At 42.6% G+C, this 16,769-nt stretch overlaps 1 pseudogene; it reads left to right on the top strand.

The window, feature by feature from the left end:
* The first annotated feature begins 242 nt into the window (after positions 1-242).
* LOC118614299 lies at positions 243-361 on the top strand (annotated as a pseudogene).
* Positions 362-16,769: the final 16,408 nt, after the last annotated feature.

The following is a 16,769-nucleotide window of genomic DNA, read 5'->3' as shown; positions in this document are numbered from 1 at the left end:
AAATTCTTTCTTTTACTCCCTATTTTAGAATTGCTTCAACTATAGAACATAAAATAAAATACCTAGCAAACTTGTTAAACTGATAGATCCTAGGGCTGTCTAAAGAAGTTTTACTAGGTTTGAGATTATAACGTGGGATCTGCATTTTTAACATGAAAATAATACAATTCTGATATAGATGGTCTACAGACCACCCTTGAAGAAACACTACCCTTACTGGGACCTTCAAAATATCTTAGTTAGTCTACGCCCATGCCACCCTCTACAAGTGCAATCCCATCTGATCTCGGAAGCTAAGCAGGGTCGGGCCTGGTTAGTAATTGGATGGGAGACCTCCTAGGAAGACCAGATGCTGTAGGTGTAAAAAATAAAAAAAAAAAAAAGCAATTATAAGCTGACAAGGTCCTTGCAAACAAACAAACAAACAAATAGATATAGATATCTTAAGAGAGAGATATATCTTAGTTACATTTAAGAGCATTACCTTTGGAATAAAAGTGCACCATTTATTAACTATATAATCTTGGGCAATTCAGTTAACCACTCTAAGGCTCCGTTTCCTCACCTAGAGAATAAAAATAATAATATAGGATTGTTGCGAGGATTAAGTGAAATACTATAGAAATAATGTTAAGCACTGAGCCTGGTAATTATAAGTACTTCATACAGAGACAGTTATTCCTAAGGGAAAATGTTTCAAGGAGAGCCTTCAGAGTTGGCTGGAATATTGGCCTTGTAAAGATCAGTGGTAGGAATCTGATGAAAGTGAAAGTTAGCAACTCATGAAAGAATAATCATAAGAGAATGTGGAAAGGTGGTATAGCAGAGAAATGATAGAGTGAGGGGGGTGTGCAAATTTCCAACTGTTTTCAGTTTAGTGCTGATGGTTGTATCATGCTGGGTGGAAGTATGACTTACTGTCTTCATCTGGAGAGTAAGTGTGGTTTAAGGAATGTACATGGGTGCCAAGTCGACGAGAAGCAGACGATGAAAGCTTTTTGACATGTCAACTTGGTTAGGCTGCACTCCCCACTTATTTAATCAAACACCTATCTAGGTGCTGCTGTGAAGGGATTTGACAAATGTAGTTAAAGTCTCTAAATCAATTGACCTTAAATTAGAGATTTCCATGGTGGGCCTGGATTAATCAATTGAAATGCCTTAAAAGCAGGCAGAGGCCTTCTTGAGAGAAAGAAGATTCCTGCCTGTGGACACAGCTTTTGCCAGTGTCTGTGGCGGTCTAGCTTATCTGTGATCTTCCCTTTCTGACAGCTGCTTTACAGACTTTGGACTTGTTTAGTCATCCCCTATCATGTAAGCCAACACCTTGTACTAAATCTATATATGCACACATATATATATATGTATATGTGTGTGTGTGTGTGTATATACACACACACTTTACATGTAAGTATATATATATACACATATGCATTCCCAATATCTAAATCAATCCGTATGTGTATGTGTATGTGTATGTGTATGTGTATATGTATATGTATATGTATACGTATACGTATACGTAATTTATCTATCTACTACCTACCTTCGGACCTATCATCTGCTACTGGTTCTACTTCTCTGGTTGGACCTGACTGATACGATTCTTTACCCGGTCCACATTATAGAAACTGAATTCAGAGTAGAGTTGAATTACATGATTTGTAAATAGTCACCCTCTGTCTCCTCCCTTTTGTAGCCAATGTCATGCCAATGTCTAACAGGAGATAAAAAATGTGTCTTCAGCAGAAGTGAAGATGGATATTCTGTCTTCACCTTTAAAGTTTTGTTTTGTTTTATAGGCCAACAACTGGGAATTCTATGATAAATACTAAAGAAATAACACTAGTGTCTTGGATTTTTTTTAATCGTTCTCACTCAGTACTCCAAAGAGTTTTACAGATTTTATTCTAATATAACTGGAAATATCTCCACTAGTGGGTTAAGGACAGGCATTATTAGTCTCATCTTTGAAATAAAAAAAAATAGAACACAGAGAAGAGACAAGACTTTCTAGAGGTGACTAAGAAAGTCAGCAGGTAAAACCCAGCAGAATCTGGGAAATTAATTCCCAAACTCACACCTTGCTCATCACCTGATTTGTGAAGGTAAAGTTTAAAAAGAAAGGGAGAAAGAGAAGAAGGTGAGAAAGAAAAAAAGTTACTTCGTTCAGGGAACCAATGTTGAAAAAGAGGTCACTCACAGACAATGGGCTTTAAAGAGAGAAATCCAGCAGGATGTCATTAAAATGTATATTGGAGAAATGTTATAGCCTGAAGAGAAGTTTCCAATGCATTGTGGAGTTTTTTTTTTTAAGTTAACCTGTTACTACAATTACGCTTCCATTTTTGTTTCTAAAATGCATAGGGAAAAATGTCTGAAAGAGCATACACCAAAATCTTAAGAGTCAATTATAAGCGAATTTCACCTTGTTTTTGCTTCTGTCTTTTCTCAATTTCTCTATTGAATATACATGTTAGTTGTATTTAAAGATTTGTTAAACAAATGTTCTATTTTTTTGTGTGTGTGATGCTTATTACTCTATTGAGATTCAAAAAAAGAACATTTGGACACAGAGACCTAATGCTCTAGAGCTTCTGATTGAAGACGTCTGATTAAAGCCTCAGAATTTACAGTTCTAACAAGCTCTCAAGGTGATTCTATGACAGTTGATCCAGGGACAACATGTAGAGAAACACTGTGATACGCATTACTCCTTATTGAGACGAAATCTCTTCTAACGTTACAAAATACCCAATATAACGAACATAGGTAAATGTTGGCAAACCAACCGTCACCTTGACCTACCTCAAAATAACTAAAAAGCACTTTTAACACTTCTGAACAAAGCTTGCCCTCACAGCTGTAGCCTCAGGCCTCAGCCCCTCACCTTGTATATCTACCTTGGTGCCAAGTACATTTGCTCTCCAGAATGTGGTCCATATCCCGCGGCATCGTTATTACCTGAGAGTTTGCTAGAAATGCAGGATCTCAGGTCCCACCTCAGATCTACTGACTCAGAACCTATATTTTAACAAGCTTCAGAAGCACTAGACTAGAAGACCTCCAAGCACCAAAAATGCCCCAACCCCCAGTTACAAACTCCCCAGGCGGGCCCCCTTCTCAGAATCCTCTGTGGACAGATTTTCAAAGGGCACATCTAACACTGCTTGACCACCAAAAAACTGAGCCTACAGGAGCCTGTCCCTTGGTCTAGGATTTGGAGGCCAGGTCAAGGACATCCTTCCTGTGTTAGATGTGCTTATTGTCTTTGTCTCAGGTCAGCTGACTTCCTCCATTGGCTTCCTTCACCCAACTGGTTAGCCAGGGACCTGGAACCTAAGGACACCCTTTAAAGCACGCCCTGTGACTAATCAGGAGGAAAGTTCAGACCATTCATTTCCTAAGCCCCTTCCTTTCCTCCTCCTAGAAAAACTCAAGACAGTTGAAGCCATTGTTAATGTATTAATAAAAGTGACTGCGAGGGCAGAAACACAGGAGAAGATCAAGACAAAAAGAAAAAACAAAAACCAACACCACACACACATACACTTCAGTCTCTGCAAAGCCGGATATTTCTTTTTCTTGACAAGCAGGATATGGCATCTCTGGCATATTTTTCCCCCCTCCTATTTGTGCTCTTTTTTCTTTTTTAAATAGACACATTTCAAATGTCAGTGGGTGATAGTGGGGCCAAGTCAAATTGGATTCAGAAGACCAAATAACTAAAGGGTTTGATCTTTGCAGCTGCTTCTTCAAGAGAGGCTGCAGAGGACTGACCAGTGGGGAAGAGAGTCCCCAAGAAGCTCAAGTGGGCATTTACTGTCCTAACTCAGGCTCCTCAGTTTAACCTTTATTTACAGACTTGAACCAAAATGGTTAAGGGCTTGAACAGAAAGTATTTTTCCCCCTACTTCCCTCTCTCCCCTCCCCCTACCCCAGAGAGGATAGAAAAAAAGGCAGAGGTTAAGTGAGGGACAAAATTTTAAAAAGGAGTCCTCATCTAAAATCTGAGTGACTGACACTCAGTGGCAGCTCTGTGGCCAGTTTTCACTTTTTTACACCTTCCTCCAAAAATCCCAAGAGATACTTAACCAAAATGGTCTCTACCTTTCAAAGTCAACTAAATGGAATTTACATTCCAAAACATCTCCCCGCCCCTAGAGGGGCCAAGCTAACCATGAATCCCCTCAGAAGGGCTGAGCATCCGGGAATGGTCCATATTTTAGCCAAGTAATTCAAACTTACTTGCCTCATGCCTTACTGAATCTTGTCATCACAGCAGCCAAGAAAAAATTATATCTACATACTGTGTGGAGCAATAAATCCTGGGGCTGTATTCCCAGTCATTCCATATTTCAAGACAGAGACGCTTATTTCTACAAGGCTGTTAATAACCAAAGTGACTGGATAAGTAAGAGGAAAGTTTGTGTCCACCTACTTACAGATCCATCCCAGAGATAGGAGAGAGTTTGAGGCACAATTTTTTTATTGGATTCACCACTGGTGTTGGACTGTGCTCCATCAGAATGTCCATGAAAATAGGTTTTTGTGCCCTGTCAGAATGCAAACAGGAAGGGCTTCTTTGTTTTCTAGGAGAGACCGGATGGCCCTCCTCTTTTAAGGTCACCCTGGGAATCATGGCAACCTGATGGCAAAGAGAGCTTGGGTTGGAAACTAGATGGAGGGGAGAGGAGAGGACAACCAGGCCAGAGCACCGAATGAGAGATGAGGCTGGTATATGAGGAAAAGCCTGAAGCTTCTTGGGTTGAGCAGTGAGGAAAACCCAGGTGAGCCAGGCCAGACTGCTGGACAGAAAGAAATATCTGCTGTGACTCAGGCCGGCCATCCCCACATCCTGCCCAGAAACCAAGAGGGGCATTCCGAAGCCTAGTCATACTCTCCGCACACTCCTCACCCCACCCCCCAGCACAAGCAGTGATTCCCAATGTTCTAGTCCCCCCAATGGCCTGATATTAATTAAAGAGAGGGCAAGAAAGAGCAGAAGATGAGAGAATGAGAGAGACAGCAGAAGAGGAAAATAAAGAGAAAAAATCTGTTTAACCTTGCTTAAAGGTCCAACTTTATTAGACCATGAAATCATTTCTCCTGTCATAAGATCTGTCATTACTGCACAAAATTTTATGGGGTTCCAAGGAACACACTGGAAAATTCCACATATCAACTTTTTTCCCATATTCTAAGATGTATAGCAGAATCTATCAATTTTATTTTAAGGAGCGTGTGCACATTTACATGTCTACCTTTGAGTCACTTAGCTCAAATTCTCAAAATAGTGTGTTAAATTCTCCCATAACAACTGCTCAGTCAAATATCAACTGGCCAGTGAAACATGTAACTTACATTAAGATTTAAAACATATTAATTGATGTTTCTGCATGCCCCATTTATTCTACGTATAGGCTATTTTCAAAGTTACTTTTTAATTAAAGCCTTTGTAGTGATCAGAGGTGTTTGTTTTTAAAATATTTCCTCAGCCTAGGATACAGACTTTGGCAGTTCTGGCCTAGCTTCTCCCTCTCTCAAGCTGTGTGACCTTTGACAAATCCATTAGCCTCTCTGGGCCTCCATTCCATCAGTAGTAGGATGAGAGTGTTGAAGCAGATCATCTCTGAGGCCTGTTCAGCATCAGCATTTATATTTCAAAATCCTTGCCATAGCAAACCTCACTAACCATTACTGCCTCTCTATGATCTAAATATTAGACTTGTAAAATGTGAACACATTTAATTTACTAAAAGCCTCTAATCAAGACCAAAACCTTTTACTTAAACAATTAGAAAACAATTAGCTTGGGAAATAAAAACAATTTTAATTTGCTAAATGGGCTTCCTCCCTCCTAATAGATATGGACAAGACCCTAACTAATGCTTCTGACCACACGGAAACCACACAGGCATCGCTGAGTCTGTGGGTAGAAGCACAGGTTGGCTCGATTTTCTATTAGGGAATTGAAAGGCGCTCACATTAACCTCAGCCTTTTTGCAGTGATTCATGTTTAAACATGTGCCTAATGTTTGCAATGCTTAGTGTTTCCTCATCATTGATCTATCCTGATGCCTAAACACAGATGAATCTTGCACAAGCTCAGCACCAGGCACACCTTTGTCATCGTGCCTCTCAAACTGCCGTGAATTTATGTGACTCTAAAGACTGTGCCCCTCAAACATGGTTCTGAGTACATGTGAGCTACCCAATGAAGCCCTTTTAACTAATGAAATGTGAGAGCATCCGGCCCCCAAGTCCAGTAGATTTTAGCCAGAAAATTGCTTGATTTTTCATGACACTCAAAGGGATCAATAGGCAAAACTTTCATTTCCATAACTACTCAATAGCAATATAAGGAATACATTTAATACATACTCTTATTTAATAGAAAGTAAATTTTCTTTTAATGAATAACACAAAAATGGAATAATCGCCCTTTTAGCAGTTCATTCAGGCTAGTTCCTGTTGATTTTGCTTTTGTTTTTGTTTGTTTCTTGTCCCTTGTCCTCTTGGAAACACATATTTTAATCTTGAGCAAATCATTCCATCCTCCTGGACTAGGATTTCCATTTTGAAAGCAAAACAAAGATTTATACCATCTCCATTTTAGAAGCTCCCTATGTTTTTATTTTGCCTTTCCTTATCCTCTCAAAATACTCATTTTTATCTTAGGCAAGTTCCTCTCCACTTTGGGCATTAGTGTTCTCTTTGATGAAATCAGGAAGATTCTCTGAGATCTCTTCAAGCTCTTTATAATAGATTGTGATGGAATAATTTCTCTTGCATATGTTGGGAGCTGGGGTACCTGCTTATTTTTTTCTTCCTTTTCATTTTACTTCTTTTCCCATTTCCAATTTTTCTTAAATCTTTTTTTTTCCTCATCCCTGACCTACATCACAGATTCAGTCCAAGGAGGGCTAAGAGGGTTGCCTTTGAACCTAGACAACCCATGTCTGAAGAGTGGCTCTGTAACTGACCAGGTGTGTGACCTGGAGCACATTCTTTGAACGAGTTTCCATGCCCATAAAATGTAATGATAATAGAAACACTATCTCACAAAGGTGAAGGAAGGATTCAGTGGCTTAGTTCATGTACATTAGTTAGAATACTGTCTGGCTCAGTAAATGTTGGCTTTTGTCATTCAGTTTGGACAAGACTATTGAAATGGCCATTGAGATGTCAACTTGCATAAGTAGAAAGGTTCATGAGACATTTTGGTGGAGAGAAGAGGTTTGAGGGAGCCCGAAATGGATGGGAGGAAGACTCCGGGGTGGAGAGCACAGCCATGTGTCCATGTTACAGGCTCTCAGTCAACCCTACAGAGGCCAGTGGAGACAGAGGATATACCAGCAATGGAATGTCAGGTCACACACAGAGCTACTTTGGGGCTAGATCCTGACACTTGTGCATAGAACATAAAAATTTCTCTTGCACAGTGAGGTCTGAAGAGAAACTAACAGATCCTGGACACCACAAGGAGGGGGACTTGAGGGATACCCTGTACCACCAGGATAGATATCAGCTTTCCAGGGAGGACACCAGTTTGGGTGGCACTGAGGAGCTACATAAGCAGGGATGTCATCAGATAGGCAGAAGCTGTATGTGCACGGGCCATGGGTGAGAGTGAGAAAGACACCTCTTGTGGCCTCTCGGACTTTCAGAGAGGGGGATTTTGCACAGGGCTGAGGTCCTCACCGTACAGGTAAAGGAGCCAAGGTCAGTGAAACTGAGTGATTAAATCCTGTGGCCCAAGGGTATACATGCACCCAGGAGGCATGGGCAATCTCAGGTAACACGAGGTTTGCTGTTCCCTAGTTAGACACACACCTCAGCACATAAACTGCCTATAATCTGTAGCCTTCACCATCTAAACCACAGCTCTCACCTGTTTTGAACCAAATATCAGGATGCCTGATGGATATGTCAGCTTGATCACTGATAGAGACAACTGAAGAATATGGCTTAAAATGGCAGCCAAGTCAGCTTGCTAACATTTAACCCTCAAATTAGTCGAATAGTCCTATGTGCCCTACTCGGGGCAGGCAGTGATGGACAACCTTGGTGGTCACCTACGGAGAGAGCCCATCCCTCTGGTGAGAGCAGAGCTGTTAGGAATGCTCCTGTAGGCAGGCAAGTTTGAAGATGGAGAAGCTGAGCTGGGCATGCCTACGTCCTTCCAAACTTACCAAGTTATGGGAAAGAGAGAGACCAGCAGTGTTACCTGAAACTTTCTCCATATAGACACACAAAAGTGGGGAGCTGAAGTTCTCTCCCACCAGCCTCATCTGGGCTCACAAACTCAAATGCTAATGGAATGATAGTGTGGGTATGTGAAGCACACAAAAGTATAAGAAGGTCAAGAGCAACAGCAGGCAGATGTCAGGTCTGGGAGAAGATGGGATAGAGACAGAGGTTGTGCTTAGGAAACATGAGCACCCACACCCATTCCAAAAGTGGCAGCCTCTACTCAACTCCAGCCAATTGTAGGGCCAGGTGCTGGCTGAGCTTCTGAATTAGGATTCCTTTTGAACGGTGAAATTTCCTGCTCGTTAAATGATGACACAGAATTCAGCCTCACACAGCCCAACTGAGGGCTGCCAGCTTGTGGCCTATTTTATAGTAACCAAGTAATGGCTTGGGAAGGGATGGATTTCAGGGATAATGAAAATCCAAGCCGGAAGGTATTTGCTATATCAGGTAAGAGCAGTAGAAAAGAGAGAGGGAGATTTCCTCAACAATAAACTAGGAGGAACTCAGGGCCCTGGGGTGAGAAGACAGGATCTTACAGGGACTCCCAGACCAGAGGGTCGGAGAGATTATTCTGTGGTCCCAAATGGGGGATTATAACACTTGATCCATAAATATAGTAAGATGAAAAGCCTCCCATCTAGGAAAAAGGATATTCCTGCCAGAATCTGCCTTGTTCTCCAAGCCCACACCCTCTACTGTTCTCAGTTTATTCAAAGGCCTAAGAAGAGGCAAACTCAGAAGCCAAGTGAGTCACCCAGTCTGGGAGGACTGTCCTTCTGTCCTTGCTTCCTCTCTGCTCCCCTCCCCTCACTAATTGTTTCCAGGGCTAGCGCTTGGGGCAGGCAGTGTCCAAAGGCCTGCTCTGTTCCTGTCCCTGCTCTTGACTGGGCCTCACAGGCAGCCCTGTGTTGCTAGTGCCCATTCATCTGGAACTAGCTGTTCACAGCCCCGGCTCAAAAGGCCTTTCATCAACTCATTAGCCCTCCACCAAAACCTCAGACGGAACCTCACTAAGGAGTTCGATTTCCAGTCCATGGCAGCAGCTCTCTGGCAAGAGCAAGGGGAGGCAGGAAGGAAATGTAGAGCCACCATCCTCAGGTTCTACCTCTACCCACCGAGTTGTCATCTATCCATAGTAACAACCAGTCTGCCGTGTTCCTTCACTTTCTGGATTCTTCCATTACTGGGTCTATTAGAGAAACAAAGGCTTCAGAGGAAGACTCACCCACAGCTCTGAACCGTCCCTTTGCTCTGTGAAGAAGCCCCTGTGAGCAGCACAAGCTGAATGTTCTCTGTCTTGGAGCTCCCAGAAGGTTGGGTCTTGAAACAAAGAGGCCCCTGGCACAGCTCCCAGATTTCTCCATCTCATCCTCTTCCTCCTATGATTTCATTCCTGATTAGAACCATATTTCTAAAAGATTTAAAGTGGGGCTCCAAGTAGTGAGTAAAATGGCAAAGTGGCCATTGGCCCCTCACCTTAACGCTCATGCTAAAGCCATCTGATCTTTTTATTTTTTGGTTTGGCTTTTAAATTGATGTTAGGCTAAACTTTCATAGTTTATGGCTCTTTGAATGTTTGTGTGTGGTCCACAAGTCCTATCCGAACCAAATATGAACCTTTCATCCTTCCTCCTCATCACCATCTTGTTTCCTTGAGTGACAGATGCCCAAGTCAGGCACTATCTCTGGACAGAAATACATTCTTAACCTGCCATCTGCCTAGACCAAGCATTAATGAAAAGTCTTGTGAAGCTTTGAGAATGTGTATGCAAGCTGTTCACTGAATGACCTTAGGCCTGCTGGAAACTTAAGCAAAAGATTTCTTACCTGTTTGATAAACTGAGACTCGAAGGTAGCCAATCACTAGGAGGAACTTATCATTTGTCTCATGGGCCACCCGGAGGTTGGAACAAAGACTCTTGCCTTATTTGATGTATTTGTCCCACCCTTCCCCACCACCACCCCAGTTCTAGCCATTACAACACCTGCTTGGGAAACCCACTGAACTTAAACTGAAGTATGTGGCTCTCCTTTGCCATACAACGGTTGCTATTTGATTCTAATACAAGCTTAAAACAAAACAAAACAAAAACCACCTCAAACCCTGCGAGAATTCAGCACTATTGCTCTCTACCCATGGCATCGACCATTGGTGCTTCTCCATTACGGGAAGCCATTCTGTCCCCAGTAGCCCAGCCAGGCCTAAGGTAAAGGGAGGGTCCCAATGTCCCCATCTACCACCATTGCTTCTTCTCTCACATCAGAGTAAGAAGCAAGACTAAGAAATCAGCCCTTAGCTATAAGACTTGGATTGACAACAGTGCCGTGTGCATTTCATGAGCTAGCAGTCGGTCTCTTCCTACTTCTCAGTGGGGTGTGTCCAGGCCAGGTCTAAACCATCATTTGGTAAGTTTGGTGCTGAGATGTATGAATGAGCAAGGCTAGCGTCTACATTCTTAAGTGTGGGAATTGGGTGGTCAGCTCAGAGGAACACTCAGAATCACCAGGTATACATTGCACAATGTTTTGATAATTTTATTCAAAGATTTATTTTTTGTAAAAACAGTTCACTAACAGAGACATTACAGGTTTTAGAATGCAAAATGTTACATGAATTTTTAAGCTAGAACTTGAACCTTGAAAGATATTTTCTTACCTGAGGCAGGAGATTCGTGCAAAGCACTTGGACCCCCCTAGACCAGCTTGGCGACTTTGCTTTGCCCTCAAGGTTAGAAATTTGGGAAACATTGGTAATCAGGATGACCATTAAGTTCTGTTCCAGCTCTTGGATTCTAAAAGTACCTCCTCCTTTCTTTCCTCGAGTCTTCATTCGTTTCAGATGTGAGACAAAGATATTCCGTAGGTGAAAACTACTTCTCCCCATGTTTGAGCTTATCAGCTAAACAAAAAGCCACCCCTATGGGATAACTAAGAACTGTGGATTCAAGGACACATGAAGCCCTGAGTGGAGAGTGCTCAAGTTTAGTGGAAAGCAAGGGTTCTACCGTTCAAGATCACGTCAACTCATGTGGTACCACCACTTCTATCTGTGTGACCTTGAGCACTGACTTAATTTGGCTGTGTTTCAGTCTCCTCATCTATAAAATGGGGATAGTGATAATTGAATGTACCTCATGGGTAAATAGTTATGAACTATGGGGGATCCCACCATAGACTATCAGAGGTCAAGGGAGATCTTAGACAATGGTCTGTTTTAACTCTTTCATTGCACAGAGGAGGAAACCGAAGCTAGAGATATGGGGTGACTCACTCAAAGAATGTGCCAGATCGGTGTCAGGGGTTGCCTTTGGTCAAAATCAAATCCCCGAGCGGGAGGTACTTATGCTTCCTTTGATCAGAGAGCAGCCTGGGAACAGTGCTTCCATCTCTCGTCAGACGATCTCACTTACGTCTCCCTGGATGGCACGCTGACTACCCAGGCCCAGCATCTTCTTGCAGCCCAGGAGGCCGACTGAGAGACAGCTGTCTTAAAGTGAGGGTGCCTGTGTGGAATAACAGCAGACAAGTTTCTTTGTTTCTTTTCCTTTTCAATCTGAAACCCTGCAGTCAACGGATATGTGCAGAATTGAAGCCAGGAGTCGGGGCACGGAGGTACAATCAGAGAGCCACTCAAGACTAAGTCAACCACTCAGCATGTTGAAGTCATTTGTCTGGCTCGAGGATTGTGTTCTCCTTTTAGGTTTATTTCAGTTGCAGAATGGTTGAGGTTTGGGGGAGCTGTTTGGGTCCTGACACTTGAGCTGCTTCTGCACTGCTGATTTATACCAGACCCTTGATTCCGGAAACACGGGTTGCCCTGTCTACATGCAACTCAGAACTCCCCCCACCCCCACCCCGCACCCACTCTCTCAATTTCATTTCCCCGTGCTTCACAGAGATGAAAAACCAGAATGTAAAACATAAAATGTGCTAGTGACAAAGAAAGGCCAGGAAGCCACTGGGTACATGGGTTTGAAAGTGGAAGCCAGGTGCATTCTCTCCAGTAATATGGCTGCAGTCTGTCTTTGAAACAGATGTCACCCGCTCTTCCGCCATTCTCTTTGCACAAGGGAGGCACAGAGCTCCAGAATGGGAGACAATAGGCATTAATATCCATTGGAATGACAGCTGTTTATGACTCGCTTTGCTCAGGACACGTGTCCCCCAAGTAGAATGATTAGCGCTCCAGCAGAATACGATATTTGTGGGTAATCAAAAGCGAATGGCAAACGGTTGGGACTAATGGGAAGCAGGGTCTGCATCAGCCTTTCTGGAAGTTCCCACCAAGAATAAATAATAAAGGGAGCTCATAGCAGTAGCCTCCCTCCTACTCATAACATGGTAGGTTTGTTTAATGTATCCTGGGAAAACTTACCTGCCTCGCCAGGGTGTTATGAGGATTAATTAATGTTTGCGTAGTGCTCGGAATTCCACAGAAGAAATGTACCTTGTTGATGCCAATTATTATCATTCTATAGTGCCTTTCATCCCAGAATCTCAGAATGCTTCCCCAACAATTAATTAAGCCTCACTACACCCCTGTGAGGGAAAAAAAGCATCATTCTGCCCTCACTAATACAGCAGAGTTTCTGCACCTGAGTCACAGAGTCTAATGCTCAAGTCGCCCTCCAGGAGGGAGAGAGGCCCCATTAGTGAGCATTCCTAAGTGCTTCATAATACATGAGTTGCTAACAGTGCAAGGCAAAGCACTATGCCCGATACCTATGGCCATAAGGACTTGTTTAATTTTGCCTGGTCCCTAATTGCCTGGGATGCTTTTTTTATTTTTCTCCCTCCCCTGCAAAGCAACAAGGTGCTTGTCAGATGAGAGCCCAATTAGCTGCTGTAATGAGTTACAGTGTTCTGACTCCACCTTCTAATCCTATTCCTTAGCTGCTGTAATTCCAGAAACAGGTTGCGCCCCTCTCTCACCACACACATCCCAAAAGGTACTGGCTTACATTTTGCGAAAATTTTAATGGAATCATTAACAGGATGGGTAGTTAGATGCCATGTTAGCAATCTAGAAACTACATGCTCATCCAACATATGAGCATCTTGAGCATGTATTGCGATTCTTTTTTCATTACAAGTGCAGTAACTCATAAGCCCAAATCTCTTGTCTTGGCTCCTTTTAAAAAGAACCTGGAAATCAAGTGAGCACGTGTAGCATTCCAGTGTGTGCTAGAGACAAATCAGCCCTGCAGAGTCCTCACCAAATGCATTTGAAACAGAACTTTTTGGCATTGGTTCTGAACAGGTTTTAAGAAAGGAATTTCTGTAGGAGGCCAACATTCTAGTCATGAAAACCTGGGAGGAAAAAATCGTGATTTCCAACTCTAATCCTATCTCAGCAGTTGAGTTACTGTGCGACCTCAGAAACATTCCCCAAGCTCACACAAACCTTCCAATCTCTCTTGTGCTCCTCTTGGAGCTGGAAGACCCAGGTTCCCAGTTGGGCTGACCACTTACCAATCATGTCACCCAGGGCAAACCATTAATCTCTCTGAGACCCCATTTTCTCATCTATAAAATGGGAATAATGATGGCCTCCCTGGGCACTTTTCGTGTTGTTGTATAGATGGGATAAGATCGTTTTTCTCCGGGAATGCTTGGTAAACCGTGAAAGCTATACAAGTGTAAGTGGCTGCTAAAAGCAGGGGGCAGGTCATCATGAGAACCCTACAGCTATAGGAAGACAAATTTGTTCATAGTCATAAATCACACTGAGGTAGCCATCTCTAGCTGTGGCATACTTATTTTTCATACTAAGTAGCAACGATAGGGAAATCGAAGAGCCCTAAAACTTTGACATTCCCAGGCATTATCAGATGGATTGTAGCAGTTATGGTTCTGTTGCTCTAGCTTCTTTCCCATTCCCCCACTAGACCCCCCCATCTCCAAGTAGCCGAGGATCCCTCCCAAACGCTGTGTAATTGTGGTGGGACTTTCAGTGGTGTCTTATCCACATCCCTCTGTGGGTAGAGGGGACATAACCCAGGTTGGCACCATCCTCTGGCCTAAGAATGAAATCAACTTAAGCGTGGCCAACTGGATTCTTTGCAATGACTGATATTCACACGTTGGAAGAGAGAAGTTCAATTTCCATCGAAGTTGCTGAAGCTGGGAGGATGTGGGTTCCCCGCCACTTGAACGAAGCCTGCTTAGGACTGTCACCAAGCAGAGACAAGCTGAGGCAAAAGAAAGATGGTTAATTGGGGGCACATGTGTACCATGGGACAATGACTTCACAACATGATTTGGGTTTCTGAATCTAACTGTGCCTAGATTCCTGATTCCCTGATTATATGAGCCAATGAATTCCCATTTTGCTTGAGCTTATTTGGGCTGAATATATGTTTCTTGTAATAGTAAAAGGTTAGATTAACTCAGGCATAACCTTACCAATAAAGAATAGACAAGATGGATCAGTTCATCTTGGGGGGAAGGTGAGCCATGTAAGTCTAACCTCCATGATTGGATAAAGCAGTTGCTTTGTGACTCTTTTCACAGTACCTATAAAGTAGATAGAAAAGGGGACTTGAAATAACCTATTCTTTAAAAAAAAAAAAATATGTGGTTGGCTTCTTCACAAGTCATCTGGACACCTTTAGAAGTTTGGACTCCATTCTCTCTGCCTAACCCTTATCATTTAATCCATGTTGTCAACTTGCAACTCTTCTGATATTCGTTCCTCTGTTTGGACTTCCCCTTCTCTTCTACTGCTACCCCACTGGAAGTCTTCATTCTCATCTCATTGTTCTGCCGTTTGCATCATATTATTATTCTCAATAAGGTTAGGTGCTATCCTGTGAGTAGATTGAAAGCTCTATGAGGTCAAGTTTGGAGCCCCTGAAAGTAGAGCACACTGCCTGGCACGTAGTGGGAGCTTGTGTTTACTAAAGTGGTATTGGCTATGACATACTGCTCACTAGATTTAAGGGAAAGCTAAAGGACAAAAAGGATGATTTTTTAAAAATTCTGAGCTCAATCCGATTGGTTAAACTAATCAAAATATTTGTGTGTGTGTGTGCGTGTGTGTGTGTGTGTGTATGTGTGTTTTAACTCACTCAAAGTGTTTTTGTTGACTGGATTAAGATACATTTATACTGGAGTTTGTGGTTACAAGCTCCATCTCTGGTCAAGATAGCCTGAGTTTAAATTTTGACAAACTGTGTGACTTTGGGTTAATTATTGTTTCTCTGTGTCTCATCCTCCTTCTCTGTAAGAGGGAGCAAAAAATAAACCTATCTCATCATTGTGAAAATTAAATTGACTTGCACCAGCAGAGCAATTAGAACATTGCTTAGATTGTAGCAAATACTCAATAAATGTAACCTGCGTCATTATAAAGATTGAAACTGGCCTATAGCACTCATTCACCTGTGCTTGTATAAATATAGAATTGACCAGCCCTTCTCTGTGACACAAGGCACACTTTGTTTTCCCTGATTGTTTTGCCTGTGAAATCGAGTGCTTGTTTCTCCACAATGAATCGCTGTCCTGTGGGGTTGGACAGCAGGTGGCACGCTCGTGAAAGCCTCCAGTGATGTGTCACCACCATGGCAGTCACAGATAGCGAGCATCCTGAGACATCGTTATGGAAGCCAGTGAGAGGGGACCGAAAACACCCAATAAGCTTTAGTTAAAAATCAGTTAATTTAGACAAGAATATTTGTTTTGTGCCTGTCAATGTTTTTTTTTTTTTTTTTTTTTTTTTTTCTGGCTTGTTACCCTTGTGAACATTTATTTCTCTTTATCACATCCCAGTGGTGGGTTTTCACTCAGGATTTTGGGACATAAACTTCTACCTTTTCGCCCATTTCCCTCCCCACTTGCCCTCCTCTGATCTTCATTTGCATCTCCTTGTTTGCGTAAGAAATGTAGTTGTTCACGAGTGTCAAGCAGATGAAATGACTCTCATGCTAAGGCAAGCTTATATGTCCTCTGAGGCCTCCCACAAGGTAACTTCTGACCTACATGCACTTTGTTCACAAAGCTTTGAAATTTGTTCAACTTACTAACAAGTCGGAGAGTACTTACAGAGCAGGGATGAGTCAAACGGGGAACATGAACAGATGGAGAAGAGCCAGTTGTCATGCTTCAAGTACATTTCCCACATCGGAATGCATCAAAGCCTGGCGATATACACTGCATGCAAGTCACCCACATAGTATAAAAATGATTTAATTTACTACCAAACGCTTTGTTTTGCCATTACATAATCACAAATGTGCCCCCAAAGAGGCTGTATTGGAACATAAGCCAGGGCAAGGAGCCAGCCAGACATGAGTTCTCGTCTTCTTTAGCAAACTCCATCCACATACCTACAAATCCTCAGTGGCTATTCTGATTTGCGACAGGGACATACTCTAATGCCACTCTTATTTGTTGACTTGTCTTCTGTTTACCTCACTGGTGAGGGGTGCAGTTTACCAGCCAGATTCTAGATCATGCTGGTGATACAGAAAGGGTAACTGACAGAGTGCCTTCAGGTATTGACGTGATGC

The sequence above is a fragment of the Rousettus aegyptiacus genome, unplaced genomic scaffold, assembly GCF_014176215.1.
Source record: "Rousettus aegyptiacus isolate mRouAeg1 unplaced genomic scaffold, mRouAeg1.p scaffold_m13_p_2, whole genome shotgun sequence".
NCBI lineage: Eukaryota > Metazoa > Chordata > Mammalia > Chiroptera > Pteropodidae > Rousettus > Rousettus aegyptiacus.
The sequence above is the reverse complement of the archived record's forward strand: the minus strand, read 5'-3'. Positions and strand labels throughout refer to the sequence as shown.